Genomic DNA, 15674 nt, shown 5'->3' on the forward strand with positions numbered 1-15674 from the left:
GTAAGTCAGGAAAGCTTTTCTACCCTCAAAGAGCTCTCTCCTCTGTTGTTTTAATGTAGTGTTTAAATATATGGACTGATGCTCTTTGAGATATTCTGCCTTTCTTTCTCCTCTCCACATTTATCTGTATCAAGGTTCACTTGCCTTTATTTTTATTGATCAAGTCAATGTCCCTCTCCCACCCAGGATGCTATGTGACTGCTTCATTTCTAAAGCTCACAGGAGCCATGCTGTTCCATCCACTTTCAAACCTTCCTAGGATGGGTTCCCTGCATTCAGCCATTTCAGGAGAAGGAAAACAACTTTCCAGTTTCATAGTGGCTTACCACACTATCCGGCAAATCCACAGTCCATTTGAGATTCTCTTTGGTTAGCAATTTCAGATGCCTGTCGTTTCCTCTTTTTCCAGCCCAGGTATTGATGCATACTGTTTCAGAGTTTCTAATGATATCTCAATATCATTGTTTTGTTGTAAATATGGTTGCATGTTTTAGGCTTTGCTAACTAGTTTTTCTGTTTTGATGTGAAAACCTATTGAAATAAAAAAAAATTATACCTCTGTTGTCATTTTCTCAAATCTTCAATCATTGAAATTTTGCTTTAAATAACTTTTGCTCATTATCAATTTTAAATATACACTTTTGGAAAAATAGTGGTAATTTGAAAATAGGCAAAAATAAATAGTCTAGCAGTAGTGTTTTTATAAATTGCCTTTGAAACACTTTGAAGAAGAGAAACATAATTTCAATCTATGGCTTCTGAGAGATTTATTTTTATTAGTTAATTAATTACTTAGTTTATTCATTCATTTTCCTGGTTGAAACCTCACTATGTTGCCTCAGCTCATCTCTCACATTCCTGGGCCCCTGAACTACTCATCAGCCAACTGAGTAGCTGGGACTACTTGCACAAACCACTTGATATATTTTATATATTCCAATGTCCTAATTCCCATCTCCTCTAGCCACATCCTACCACTTCAGTGACCACTATCAGGGAATCAGTTCACTGATTGGGTTAAGACTCTCACAACCTTTGAGCCTTTTTGCATTGTTGCACAAGTGGAGTTTTGGTGGAACACCTCACATCCAAACCATAACAGATCAACATAATTATAATTAGTAACATATGTTGAACAAATTCTGGAAAGGAACCATATACTTAAATGGTGGTCTTTGAGAATAAAACCTCTGGAGACAATTGGAGAAGTGAGATAATTACAAAGATAATATGTCTGATTTCCCTGGACTTACAGAATATCGATCTCTGTTTAGGTGAGTTTAGAACAACTAAAAACATTTTTTAAATAATCAGTGTCTCATATTCTGCTCCCATGATCAAACCTAATTGTTAGTAATCATTGAGTTTATCATATATTTTTTTCTACTGATCATCAAGAGACTTCTTGGTATTTTGTTGTTGTTGTTGTGATTGTTGTTGTTATTTTTTTTGTTGACATTTATAGACATCTCTAATTGCTTTATTCCTATCTGGCATGTAAGAGGACAAGTATAAATACTATGCTTTCTATAATGCATTCAACCATGAGAGATTCACTCTTGGCTACTCTGTCCCTTGGCAGATACACTGGGCATTGGAAAGCCCTTGTCTTCCTTCGAAGTTCACCCTGAGACAAGGCTGTGACTGTCAGGCTTGTGGCAATTGTCCTAACAGGTTACTCTGGCCTATTGAAAGACAGATGCTGCTGCTGGGTTATGGTTCTAGAATCAAGCCCTGATTTCTACCACAAACACACAGGCGCAGTTACCAGTCTGTCTTTTGACTGAGTACATGAGTTCATGTTTAACTTAAGATTTGCCTATGAAACTGTTTTTCTGACAAGGAGTCACTTATTGCTATGCCATCTTTTCACTTGATTATTGAGACTCCTCTTGCTGTTCTCCCTCGAGCTTTAATTACAGGATTGCAGCATGTTCAAAACGTGCTGCCAGGTTTCTCACTCGTACAGGAGAAAGAACACACATTTCACATCCCCTGCACGTCCTTTATCCCTCTTATTGATTTCCTGGGCAATTCTGTATCGATTTTATCTTCATATTTCAATGCCTCCTTAGTCTTTTCCCTTCTTATTTCTCTGAGCTCTTAGAACTCTGGCTCTCTCCTTTTTCGTTCAGGTCATCCAATTAGGATTTGTGTGTGATCCTCTTTTGCCACTCAGAGGACTCTCTGTGATCCAGGCTGGAGCCCAGATATTCTTAACAGGATGACTTTTATCTCCAAACCAAACTGACTGTCTAAGCTCTGGTACCACCAGAGCATTTGTCTAAAGGTATGAAAAGACATTGCAGTGAGAGACCTCCTGCATGTGCGTTCCACCCTCCGGCCTTCCTCAAGCAGACCACTCCAGCCATCTGTGTTTTTCTGCTTCCTAAGGGTGGCATGGCTCTGTCTTTGGAGCTTTGTTTCTGTAAAGCACCCAAGAGCGTTGGCTACCAGGAAGGAATACAGGGCCTCTGGTGGCTCTCAATTCTCTTCTCTTAATACACAATTGTATTTCAGAAATTGTGAGTAGCCTGGCTTCTCATGGTGCAAAGACAAACAACAAAAAGAGGCTCCCATCAGTCAGCACTAAGATACCATAACAGCCTTCATCAGGAGAGCCCAGCACCTGATTTAAGGCACAGACCAGGCAACATTTTATACAAAAATAAAGTAACAAAAGATACTTCCTTTGGCTTTTAAGCCAGGGTGTGGCCTTCTGAGTGAATAGAAGATGGAAGTCTTACCCAAAAGTGTTGCTTGTTCAAATACTACAATTCAAGGTTCATAGCAACTTGAAATTGGTGGAGTTTGAATTTGGCATAAAAGGCTAGGACGTCATATATTCTGAAATATTGTGTTCCTTTCCTTGTTCACAAATTCTTTATTATGCTGTGAAATCTGGAAAAGGCAAATGTATGATAGATGAACTATTGCCTGAATTAAAACAATTTTTCATATTTTATATAAGCCTCCCATGTACTTGCTCCCCTACCTGCCTACAGATAATGTTTTGTTTTTATTATTGGTGTACTATAATTATACATAATAGTAGGAATCATTATGCCATATTTGTACATGCAAATCACATGATTTGATCTATCTCTTTTCCTCTCTTCCTGATCTGCTTGCTCTACTCTATTAATTGTCCTCCTATTTGTATTATTAGTTTAATTGGTTCATTATAAATATACATAAAAGCTATATTCATTGTGGTATATGAACATGGGCATAGCATACTTGGTAGATTTCATTCTCCACTATTTCCCTAAGTCCTTTCCTCCTTCCTCCTTTCTGTTGTTTACTTTTCTCTATTTTCTATTTTCATGCAGATACTAATTTCTGAGTCATCCCTGACTGAAGAGATGTGAAGTTCATTATCATGACTGCAGAAACATAAAACTTAGAAATAGCAAACAGCTTCAATCAATGAAATACTGCATTCATCTTTACAGCACCAATATGCTAAGATATCTTCTATGTCCTTCTCCATTCCTACTTGCTGGGAATACAAAATCTCTATGTAACACTTCCATTTTGTTCCAGGCATTGTTTTTAATTAAAAAAAAATAGAAACATGCATTAAATCATCAAGGAAGAAGAATGAATTACTGTAACTGAAATGCTTACTGCATGAATGGGACTAGCTGGACACAACCAGGAAACAACTTTACTTTTCCCCCCTATTCAAATTTGCTCTGTGGGCCAAATTCTCCCTCACCTCTCTTATGAATAATGAATTCTATCAGTGCCACCCAGATCTCTCGACTTCTCACTTTGCCATGGCAGGGTACATGGGGCAAGCTCCCCCTTCATCCTGCTGGCTACTCACCTTCCCACAGAATTCAGCCAGTGAGTGAAGATGGGACTAAACCTGTGCTGCCCTAGTGCTGCAAAGCCTCCCTGTGGAACCCCACTGAAGACTGATGGTGGTCCCAGCTGAGACCACTCTGCAGTTAATTATTTCATCTTCCCTGTCCTGAGACCACAGATGTTTTCCTGACAGCATATCCTTCAAACATCACTGAACCAAGAATTTTGACTTTAGCTCTGCTTCCAAGGAATCTGACCAAAGACATACTATATAAAGTTTCTGGAAGAATGATTACCTGCTTTGCTCATGTGTAGAAAAAAGTTCTCTGTTATGTTGCAGTCCCCAGACCAGTTTCATCTGTAACTGAAAAGTCTAATCCTAAGTAAAAGCTAATACCTGGAACTCCTTTCCTATCACTTGGGCCTAGAGATCCCTTGGAGGTAGATGAGGTGTCTGCCATCCTCTTTACTCAGTCTTCCTAGGATTCTTGGTCCCTTCCTGATGGTTGTTGGTCAGTTCTCTGATTCCTCCAGAGTTGTAGCCAGGGAGAGATATGGATGGGAAAAAATCTTACTTGCCTGACCCAGATGTCATTTCTCACAGCTTATCTTTGACTATTGCAGCTGCTTATTATTGATCGCTTATTCCTTGGGTGCTTTTTATCAAGGCCATGAGATTCATCTGTATGAATGTCTTGAGAACTGGTAAGAATTCTTTTAGCTACCTGCTTATCATTCTTCTTTTAGGACCTGGACATTCACTGGACTCAGCCTCTTTCTATTAAGGCCCCATCTCTATCTCAGGCAGGCCCTCTTGAGCAAAGATCTCTTTTTAAATGACCTTATGTCAACTCCTGAAACCTATGCCTTAGTCAAGTTTCCATGACGGACTCAGGAAGCTTTGTATTCTGGGCCAAGTTTGAGTGGGAAAACAGCTACTTACCATTTGAACTCTCTCCATGTACATAGGCAAGGCCACTGTCCTGATTCCTTTCAAAATGTAGATTTTCAGATATAACTCTTGATAGCAGTTGGCTATGTATTTGACTTCAGGTAGTCACAGATCAAGCTCTGCTCATAAGAACTCAAAGCTCTTTTCACTAGTTTTGAGGTAAGGTGAAGGCATGTCCTGTCCTTACTCCATGGTCAGGGAGATCTGTCAGTACATTGGAAATTGGCCCTCAAAAGAAAAAAAAAAGACACAAAGAAAGAAAAAAAAAGAAGAATACAAATAAAACATAGAAGCTGCCCTCTTCAACATCAACACATTCAAGGTATCTATAAGGTGTTAACAACTGTAAAACCAGGTGTTTTTTTGTTTGTTTGTTTGTTTTTGGTACCAGGGATTGAATTCAGGGGCACTCAACCACTGAGCCACATCCCCAACCCTATTTTGTATTTTATTTAGAGACAGGGTCTCACTAAGTTGCTAAGCACTCCGCTTTTGCTGAGGCTGGCTTTTGAACTCATGTTCTTCCTGCCTCAGCCTTCTGAGCCACTGGGATTACAGGTGTAAGCCACTGTGCCTCACTGTAAAAACCAGTTTTTGAATCCCTCTTTTAAAGTACAGTCTCTTTCCCCTAGCTTGGGATTGTGGAGCTGGTTGGCATCTATTATCTTTAGGACCAATAAATATTGAATTTCCTTTTTAAGATAATTTAGAGTCTAACATCCATTGTTGAGAAGAAAACATTAGCAAGAACTAATGTTTCTTACACTGAATGTGAGAAATTGGAAATTGACAAATGGTGTATTTTTGTCTCATCTTTTTATCTCTTTCTGTAGTGTCTGCTTTGTTTTTCCCTTGTCTTCATATGACTGCCTGACATTCTAAGTTTTAACTCATAATTTCTGTCCCCCCCATGATTCCTGCCCATCTATGGTTTTGACTTAACATAATCTCTACTTGAACTCTAGCACTGAATAAGTTGTCATCTTTCTGTAGGTCTTAGAGTTTGAATTATTAAGAATAAAAATCTGATTGGTCAATGATTCTCCAGTGGAATGACTCTCTGTAGTTCCAATATCTGTAGTTCCAATTCAGCCAGATGTTTCTAGCCAACTCTAGGAAGATCTATGGTGATTAAAAGATGGTCCTAGCTGAACACAGTGGCACAAGCCTGAAATGGGAGTAACTCAGCAGGCTGAGGCAGGAGGATTGTGTGTTCAATGCCAGGCTGCAAAATTTAGAAAGACCCCATCTCAGAAACAAGTAAACAAAACAACACCACAAATGCTTCCTAATGAACACTCCTTTTGTAAGTGCTATAGATTTGGATAATTGCTACACAGAGAGATGTATCTACATTTTTGTAAATCTTTCTGTGTCATTTCATAAACTTTCTCTTACAGTTTTGTTCTCTGCTACTTTATGTGTTTTTCTTGGGCTGTAGTACAAATGTATTCCTCAGACACTTTATGATTGGTAGAAACATAGAAACAGTGTTATTTTTATTTTTTTTTTAATCTTCAAATTCTCTAAGAATGAAAGAAGAGAAGAACTGATAGAGACAGTGTTGTTTTACATAGGAATTTAGGAAAGACACCTCTGAGGAGCTGATAACTGAGGAGCAACACTATAAGAGGAAAGAACATTCTAGATAAAAAGAAGATCCAGTGACAAGATCTTGAAGCAGAAATAGTAAGGGGTGGGGGGGCTATATGATCACAATGGAGTGTGCTGTGTTTAGCAAAGTATTATGAGCTCATATTGACCTTTTTACTAGTTCCATCACATTAACTCAAATAAAGCTCACATTACTGGAGGTGCATGGGCTCCAGAGCTCATTTAAGTGATGAATTCTTATTGTCGTGTCCCGAGACACTGGTAGGATAAAATTGGGAAATCCAACATAAGTCATGTTTCTTCTGAGCATTTTAAGAGGCTGTAATTATCAATAAATGACCTTTTGTTATTGAGTATATTTTTTTTGTTTTGAGTAAAATAACTGAGTGCATAAAATAATGTAAATTTAGACATCCTCTTTGTTTCATTAAAGATGACTTAAAAGTAGATAATCTGCTGGGTGCAGTGATGAACACTTGTAATCCCAGCAGCTCTAGTGGCTGAAGCAGGAGGATCACAAGTTCAAAGTGAGCCTCAGCAATTTAGCAAGGCCTTAAGCAATTTAGTGAGACCCTATCTCAAAATAAAAATAGAAAGGGCTGGGGATGTGGCTCACCGGTTAAACATCTTTACATTCAACTTCTGGTACCAAAATAAAACAAAATAAAAGTAGATATCCATTGTGTCTACAACAGATAATCATGTGAATTATGAAATAGAATCATGAAAATCCAGGAATGTCAGATTTATCATTCAAAGTTTTTACTCCCAAATTAAAATGCAAATTATGTTTATACTTTGAGATTTAACTATTTATAAACTGATTGCCTTACCTTCTAAATATTTTGAAAGAAAAAAGATATGAAAAAAGACACATTTTTTAACAATTGTCCAGCCGCCAGTCAATCAATCCTCTTTCGGATTTCTCTATATAAATTTTCATATTTTGTGAGGGTTTTAAATGATAATGTATAAAACTTTTGGTATTTTTGATCATTTTCATGGCCTCTTCATAATTTGCTACTTCCATTCAATTTCAGTGTCTATATTTGCATTTTTATTTATGGTCACAGAGAGCAAAAGAGTACATTTTCAAAAACTTTGTGCTAATGACAAAATAACAGGATAGAAGGTGCTTAATACACATATGATATGTTTACAATAATGAAACAGAATGTTGTCAGATCCCAAAATAACCAAGATTTTTCCATTGAGTTTAAGTAATGAGAAAAAAAGAAAATGATGTGAGAATTGCATCCTCACATGGGCTTCAGTACATAATCTTGTGTGAAAGTCTTGTTATAGTCATATTGCCAGTATCGATTTATTTATAGGGAAATGACTTCTTCAATCATGTGGAATATATTATCTGATTTTTACTTTTTCATTTGCAGATTCAGTTGCATGTAACATTTTTTCCTTTTAAAGTGTATAATAGCCTTGAACAGAAAGAATTCATATCACTTTGTGTTTGTACATACTTAAGAAAAAAAAAGTTTTTTGTTAAGATTGGACTTTTGTAAGAACTCAGTTAAAAAAAAAAAGAAAGAAAATGAGTAGAGATTTTTCCCCAGTTTGACAAATACTGCAATCTTTTAATATACTCATAATATTGAAAATGAAAGCTTTTGGGAAAAAGGATATTTTTGGCATACTGAACAAAAATAGTTTTGTGCAGGTATATTGAAAACAAGTACAAATAAATAAATGAGTATAAAAAAAAGAAGTGCAAGGTCTCTTGTGTCATATGCCAAAAAAAAAAAAAAGATAATTGACATTGTAGAGTCATTTAAAAGCAATTTGAAACAACACCAACAATGTCCAGTGAATTAATCACTTCAACATATTACACATTTTTGGAAATGCTCCTATTTTCAAAGTAAAAAAATGCAGCAAACAAACAAAATATTTCATACTCCTTTAACAGTTCAAACTTTTAATGTTATGGTTTATTCACTTTGTAAAATTAAGCATAGTTAGCTGTTTTATATTGATTTAAAGGTAGGAAATTGAGTTATTCCTCTTAATAGTAAAAATGTAAGATAAAAACATTTTTACAAATTCCTCACATATGTACATATTTCTTTATCTTTCTTTCTTGAAGATACGAATTTGAAAGCATATGATAATGAGGGAGAGAAAAAAGAGGAGGGACATAGAACAGAAAAAGAAGAGATGCACCTGTAATGCTCACTAACACGCTGCTCAGTGCAGTTTTCCTGAAGTTGGTGGTGGCCAGGCTTCCCTGCTCTGTCTTTAATCTCTTTTGAGAAGAACAGAAAGACAGCCAATGGTGCTGAGCCCAAACAATACTTCTCACACCATCTGAAAAGCAGTGGCTTAGAAGGTCTCCCCTGAAGCACTGTGGAGCACAGCATGTTCATGGTGGCATGTGAATTTTATCAGCTCTGACTCAGAAATCTAGAAGTGAAAAGGAGCTAAAGCAATATGTGATAATGCCTGTATCCAGGGAGGGATATTGAGGCACTATGAAAAGAACGCTCCAAGATTTATTTGAATTTCCAAGATTTGTTACTGTTCCCGTAATTATTGATACTGCAGTATACTATGATCACTGAGGTCATGGGATAGTTACAGTAGAAATCTCAGTAGTGAAAATAACTACATTATTTAGAAACTAGATTGTAAGGAAATAAGTCAAACTACATGATGAAAATAAGAAATAGAATATTTTAACACTGTAGGTAACTTTTTATGAAAAAGACAATTCAAAAAATATGAACTGATAGGCATGTATTAAGATAAAGCAGAATTACTCAGATAACTAGGATGTTTATAAATTCAAATCAGTGGTCTTTTATATTAGCAGCAACATCCTTCAGGGGTAGTCAAATAAAATGCATTTATGACTAAAATTATCTTAAATTATCCATAGAATAAATTATTATTTAATGAAAATCTATGCTTTTAAATATTAAGGAGGCATTTAAATTTTTTTTTACAAATTTCATGATTATAGCCCAAATGAGAACTCCAAACTTTAAATATAAATTTTACTGTTATATTAAAATTAATTTTGATTCATCATTTATTTTCTTCATAGTCACTAGACAATTAAAATTATTGAGAATTTATTTTTTGTTTACATAGTTTTTATTTTTAGTGTAATTTTCTATAAGAGAATTTAACTTATAGATGCAGGGGTTTTTTTTGATACATTGTCAGCATTTGAGAATTTGTACTTCAGCATATCTGCAGGAGCAAAATAGAAACAAAGTATACATCCTCTAAGCCATTCCCTCTAGTCAAAGCAGGTTATAATTTCTCTGGCATTTCAAGGATTAGATACTACAGTATCACACAGCAAGTGATACTGTAGGTAAGTATTTGTTTATTGTCCTCCACATGATTGTGCTCTTTACTTTATATTCTAATTTGAATAGCAATCACATTTTAATTTCTCATCTCTTACTGAACAGCCCGTATGCCCTAACCTCAGTCGTGCTAACTGGCTCTTACCCTGCATAGATTAAGAGTTCCCAGAGATAACAGTGTGTGGGGGAGCATGAATAATTGTCTTCCTTCTCAAGTCAGTTCTCTTGCCATTCCACAGCCTGGCAATGACACTCCCCATTGGAATAGTGAGGGTCTAGCTGTGAACTATGAGACACCATATGTATGACCTTCTGTTGAAAAACTAAATATAGAAAAATAAATATTAATATAATTATTTTTCCCCCAAGGAAAAGAAAATAATTAAACATTTTTCTCCTTTGCTCCAACTCTTCCCTGGTGATAGAGTACTGTGCATAACAATCAAGTTGGGCAATTTCCAGCAAATTTGGGCCCTGAATTTAATAAAAGTGAAACTGTTACCATTGTTTAAAAAAAAAAAAAACTAGAAAAAATTGCAAAGAAGTGAGGTATTTTTGATATGCGAATCTAGAACTACCCCAATAAACCCTTTATCTCTGTACTTCATTGTCATGGTGTTAGCTCAGTTTCTCATCATCCCTGTCCCTGATGGAGTCCCACATTGGCCTCTCTGTCACCAAACGTTGACTTTCTAAGCCTGATCTGTTTTTCTGTGATTGAGTTATCATTCTCATTCACAAAACCAGGCACATCCTTGTATGTCTCAGAGATGACTTCCTGCTAGCAATAGGAGGAAAGAGAAGCTTCTCAGCCTGGTAGGACAACATCTCCTTTATGTTGTCTTGGCCTGATTTTCCAAGACTATTTTCCAAAGTACTCATCCCTCCATACCCTTTCCCTAGCATTCACCCATGCTTTAGGTGCATGTGATGGCAATCATCTTTATGTATCCAGGCTTAGGTTTCCTCTTTCCTAAAATCGGTCAGTGTAAATGTAATCACTTAACAAGACTGAACACAAAGGAAGCCTCCCAGGAGTCACTGAACTCCATTCCCACAGAACATTATAGTGTGTGTATCACTTTTTGTAAGAGGGTATTACTGTGTCTTTTTCAAACAGAATTTGAGATCCAAAAAGTAAGGGCTTTATCTTATTCTCTATATTTTCCCTTTTACCTCCTTCAGTTTGGTTATGAATATGTTAGTGTCCATCCCCCCCCCTTTTAGTAGATGGAATCTCTGTAGATAAGAAAAACCCCTGTTGTTTATCCATGACTGTTAACATAATTAAAATAAATAAAGTTGGTATTATGTAAAGGGCACATAATACTAGTAATTCCTTATATAAAAGTTTTTTTTCCTATAAAACTGCTTGCATTAAAATTGGAATCTATAGATACATTAATATTTGTGGTAGTTATTATTCTTTAGAAAGTTGGGCATAGTGGAAATGGTAGAGATTTGGAATCACAAAGATCTTAGTTAAAATTTTACTTGCCACATTCTAGACACTATAGTTAGGGAAAGTTATTTAACTTCTATGGTGTCACAGATTCAAAATAAAGATTCAAAATTTTACCTTTTACAGATATTCTATATGTTTGAGTCAATAAAATGGGATTAAATGATAAGAAATTGTCAATGTTCTGTCATATTTATCTATGGGCACAGGGAAATCTTCCTTTGGGAAGGGCATATTATTTTGGAACTCAATCATTGATAGAATAAATGCTTATCAGTAGATTTTTATCAATGATCAGTTTCCAGCAGATGACTGAAGGGGATGATAGTGTATTGTAATGACAGGGAATGGGATAGGCAGTTCTCTACCTACCACACTGCTCATTCCAACTTGCAACCAAGATACAGACTTCAGGTTTGCTTATTTGGTGCTTAAGAATTATAGCAAAAGCTGCAGACCATTTCACAACTTGAGTCCCAGGAACTAATCAATCAATTGGTTGGTTTACCTGGCGTAGATATGCAAACTCCTAGCTGAGCAGCCAGATGAAAATCTGCATTCCAATCAATTACAATATTTTGAGCCTTTACTATGAGTCGGTATTGTTGGTGCAGGAATAAAAAGACAAGTGAGATAAAGCCCATGTCTTTGAAAATCTTAAAGTTAGCTGTTAGACAAGACAGGCAGTGATACATTTGACAGGATGTATGATAGACTATCTGAATGTAGGAAGGGAGAGGGAGAAAGATTCTTTCTACTGTGTGGATCTATATATCTCTGTAGTTTTTAGGAAGTGTAGTTTTTAGTGGACTTTTAAAATGTATTTCAAACCATTTATTTTAGTGCAATTCTGCAATTTTTGAACACAGTATAACTAAGTTGTGTAAGAAATTGTAGCTGCCAAGTGGTGGCTCACACTTGTTAATTCCAGAGGCTTGGGAGGCTGAAGCAGGAGGATCACAAATTCAAAGCCAGTCTCAGCAAATTAGCAAGGCCTTGTCTCTAAATAAAATATTAAAAAGGGCTGGGATGTGGCTCAGTGATTATGCACCCATGGGCTTAATCCGCAATACAAAAAAAAAAAAGTTGTTGCTAATTTCCTTTTCTTTCAGTACCTCTGCCCTTTAAGCACTCATCTCCCTGCTCCTCTCTTTCTCTCTCTCTTTGGTCAAAAAGTCCCTGAAAGACTCCATTACATATCAGAAAGGGTGAGCAGATTTTATGTAATATTTGGGCTTCTGGAAAAAAAAGTTAATAAAGGAGGAAAATACTTCCTCAATGTGTGTCTACTTGTGGTTTGCAGGGCCTTTTTGGTGGCTAAGAGGTTAGAAAATCCTGTGAAGTGCTAAAGTGCAATTGTATACAAACAACATCATTCCTTAATAACATGGTTTATAATGTTTCTACTTAAAAATTATTCTTTGACATGGTTTAAAATATATCAAAAGATATTTATTTTATTTATAGAAAATGCTTATGTATGTATTGAACAAAGATGTCTGCTCTATGTAGGGCTATAAAGATCTATTCTAAAATTATCAATGAGGTTTTATTTCTAGAAACGATGTGGAACAAAAAAACAGGAAAATAACTTTAGCATTAACATTGTAAGTGGTTTTTACCTATATTTCCTTTCTTCCACTTTTTAGTACGTGTAAATTGCGTTGAGAAAATTGGTTAATTCTAAAATGTATTATTAATCATTGTTTGCAGAAGTCTACCTGAAAGGCAGACCTCCAATAGTTATATGCTAACAAAACTTCTAATTTAAATCTTGCAAAGCAAACCTATAACCAAATACTTACTTAGAAATACAGATACACAGCAGAAAAAAAATTTTTTAAAACATGTCTTTCTTTATTCTCATTCTTTGTTCAAGTTCAAATTGCAGCCACTCAAATTAGTTTAATATGAATGTGATGGCTGCGATTAGAGCCAATGACTTTTACTACATTTTTACTACAATTTTCGAGATACAACCCTACAAGTTTTGTGGTGAGGAATCTTTTTGTTTTGATCATAAAACATGTTATTTTTATTTAGAAAAATATTTCTTTAGAGAACAGTAGTAAAATTGGTCTGCTTTCCAATGTAGTATTTTCAGAACTTATTTCAATTTCTCTATTCACATTTTCTCTTAAATAAAAATTGGGTAATGCATATTTTAGTAAAGTAAGTTGTGTTAAATAAGAGAAGTCATTATTTTAAAATTTGTCTAAAATACATTCTTCCTTATAATCAATTCTAATTATTTTTAAAGGACATTAACTTTCCATAGAGCTTCTTAAAAAAATATAGTGCATTAACACTGTGCCATAAGAAAGAAAGAGCTTACAAAAATGAGATAGCTGTCAATAAAAGCTATGAGTGGCCAGGGAAAGTTGAGGACATGGAAATAAAAAAGACCCAGCCAGACACTGAGCATGTATATCCAAACAAATTAGCAAATTTTTCAGTTCTTCCCTTTCCTTATTTAAAAAAATATTTTATTGGGCACTTTATATTCAGTAGGTCTCCCTTTGAAATGGAGAATGGAACAAAAATGTTGAATTGTGAAAGTGCATTTTGGTTATATAAGGACTTCAATAATTAAAAAGAAAAGTTTTAAAAAAATATATAAAAATTCCTCAAAAACATTTTGCTTCCACTGGTATCATCATTTCTATAAGAAACATGTTAATTTTTCTAATGAAAACCAATATATTTACTCCAATTAAAAATGTAGTTTATGAAACTGTAATTACCTTCTTAAACATCTGTTGAAATTTTCTAAGTATCAATAGGTAGAATATTTTATGATTTTTTAAGTATACTAAGCATATCTTATTCCTATTCATAATGGAAAAAGCAAAAGCAAAAAGACAAAGAACAGCACAGGTGAAAAATACAGAGTTACTAACATAATAAAACACTCTCAGTATTGCTTTAAATGTGTTGTGGATTTCAACATCAGTGTGTATTAAATGATGTACATGGAGCTTCAAAATGTACATTGTATAGTTTTAAGCAAATAAAAGCAGTCAGACCCACCATTGGTTTAATGCATATCCAGAGTTTGTAGAATATCCATTACTCATAGTGGAAAAAAAATACACTTGCAGTTCTGATTTGGATAATGTTCCTTGCTGAAACCCCAATTTACAGTGAAATAATTACCTACATTTAGTATTTCAAGATCCAAAACCAATCCGAGGTATCACTTCAATTTGCAAGAAAAATCTCTCATTTCAAATGACAGACAGAAATGTGTCACTCTAATGTCAAATGGTTTGCTTTACAAAAACATGTGTGTTTGTGTGTCTTATATATATGTACACATACAACATGCAGCACACAAGAAACACTGGTTAGGTTTCCAAATTGGACAATATTATGAAGAGTTGACTCCTATTGGCTAGAAGCTATAGAATATCACAGCCAAACTGGAAGCTGCCTGTTTATTTATTTATTTTAATTTCAAAATTAGCTCAAGTAACAGACACACAAGCATATATTAAAACTTGAACAAGGATAATAAGCAAATATATGTGTGTAAGATCTAGAGATGGAGAGGAAGTATAGGGCTTACGTTTTCAGTTGCTTAAAACCAAACAATGTATATCTCAAAGTTCCAAAGGCATATTTGCACAGACATTCTAATTATTAGTTCACTTTATCTCTGCTGGCTCAATGTGATTCTCAGCTTTTTAATCACTTCTCTACTGGCACAGCTAATGTGCCCACAAGTTGTCTAGAATTTTAATATTGCTAAATTTAGTGATGCAAGTTGTGATTAAATTGTGAAAGCTTGTTTAATGCAAACCCTGATTGAAAAGAATACATACTTATTTAAGGAAAATGTACAACTTTGCAAAAATTATATAGTGCTATATATAGTTCCACATTTAACAGCTTTACCAACCTGCAAAAAAGTTGGTTCTTGTAGAAAACTGCCAGGCTATGTAGTCTGAAATCTGGAGTCATAATACCAGAGAGCTGTCAGTCAGCCATCCATCCATCTAATTGGCTTCTTACCATCTTTCCATCATGTTTTTTTTATAACTGGTCGCCTCTGGCTAAAATGCAAATCATGAGGAAGAGCCGTCTAGAAAAAGCTGCTGCTTTCTTAATTATCTGTCAGAGTATGGACCAGTGGACCCAGGGCCGTAGTGTAGAGTTATGCTAAGCAGCAAGGCATCATGGGAATTGGAGTGACAGCTCATTTTCCTCCTGTGTTTTCTGTGTTCGAATGACAATGCAGAAATATGGGTTTTCCCACACTTTCTCTGAACACCTGGGCTATTGCTCAGGGGAGCACAAAGCCAAAACTGTCACATTTCCAGACATGGTCTTATTGCTGTCACTATGACAGGATTGTTGACAAATGCCAGCAGTCATCTCGGCATCTTGGGAAATGTCTGCCATGATTGTGTCAACAGCCTGACAGAAATTGTTAATGTTTAAACTTCTTCCACTGACAGAATCCTGTCTTGCTGACAATATTTGTCATATGAAACTC

The 15674-nt window shown here is 35.3% G+C and overlaps 1 long non-coding RNA gene across 6 annotated transcripts in view; it reads right to left on the bottom strand.

The window, feature by feature from the left end:
- The window catches only part of LOC144366185 (uncharacterized), an 86796-nt gene extending 71471 nt beyond the window's left edge, over positions 1 to 15325 (bottom strand). The window contains exons 1-4 of one of the 6 annotated variants that reach the window (XR_013425115.1): positions 15078 to 15325; positions 4757 to 4969; positions 2748 to 2901; positions 327 to 531 (exon numbers count right to left, since the gene is read on the bottom strand). This is a non-coding gene — a long non-coding RNA (uncharacterized LOC144366185). Of the gene's footprint in view, positions 1 to 326; positions 532 to 2747; positions 2902 to 4756; positions 4994 to 15077 lie in introns of all 6 variants that reach the window. The other 5 variants (XR_013425116.1, XR_013425117.1, XR_013425118.1 and 2 more) reach the window with 5 other exon arrangements.
- Positions 15326 to 15674: the final 349 nt, after the last annotated feature.

The sequence above is a fragment of the Ictidomys tridecemlineatus genome, chromosome 8 (genome assembly GCF_052094955.1).
Source record: "Ictidomys tridecemlineatus isolate mIctTri1 chromosome 8, mIctTri1.hap1, whole genome shotgun sequence".
In the NCBI taxonomy this organism is placed as follows: Eukaryota; Metazoa; Chordata; class Mammalia; order Rodentia; family Sciuridae; genus Ictidomys; species Ictidomys tridecemlineatus.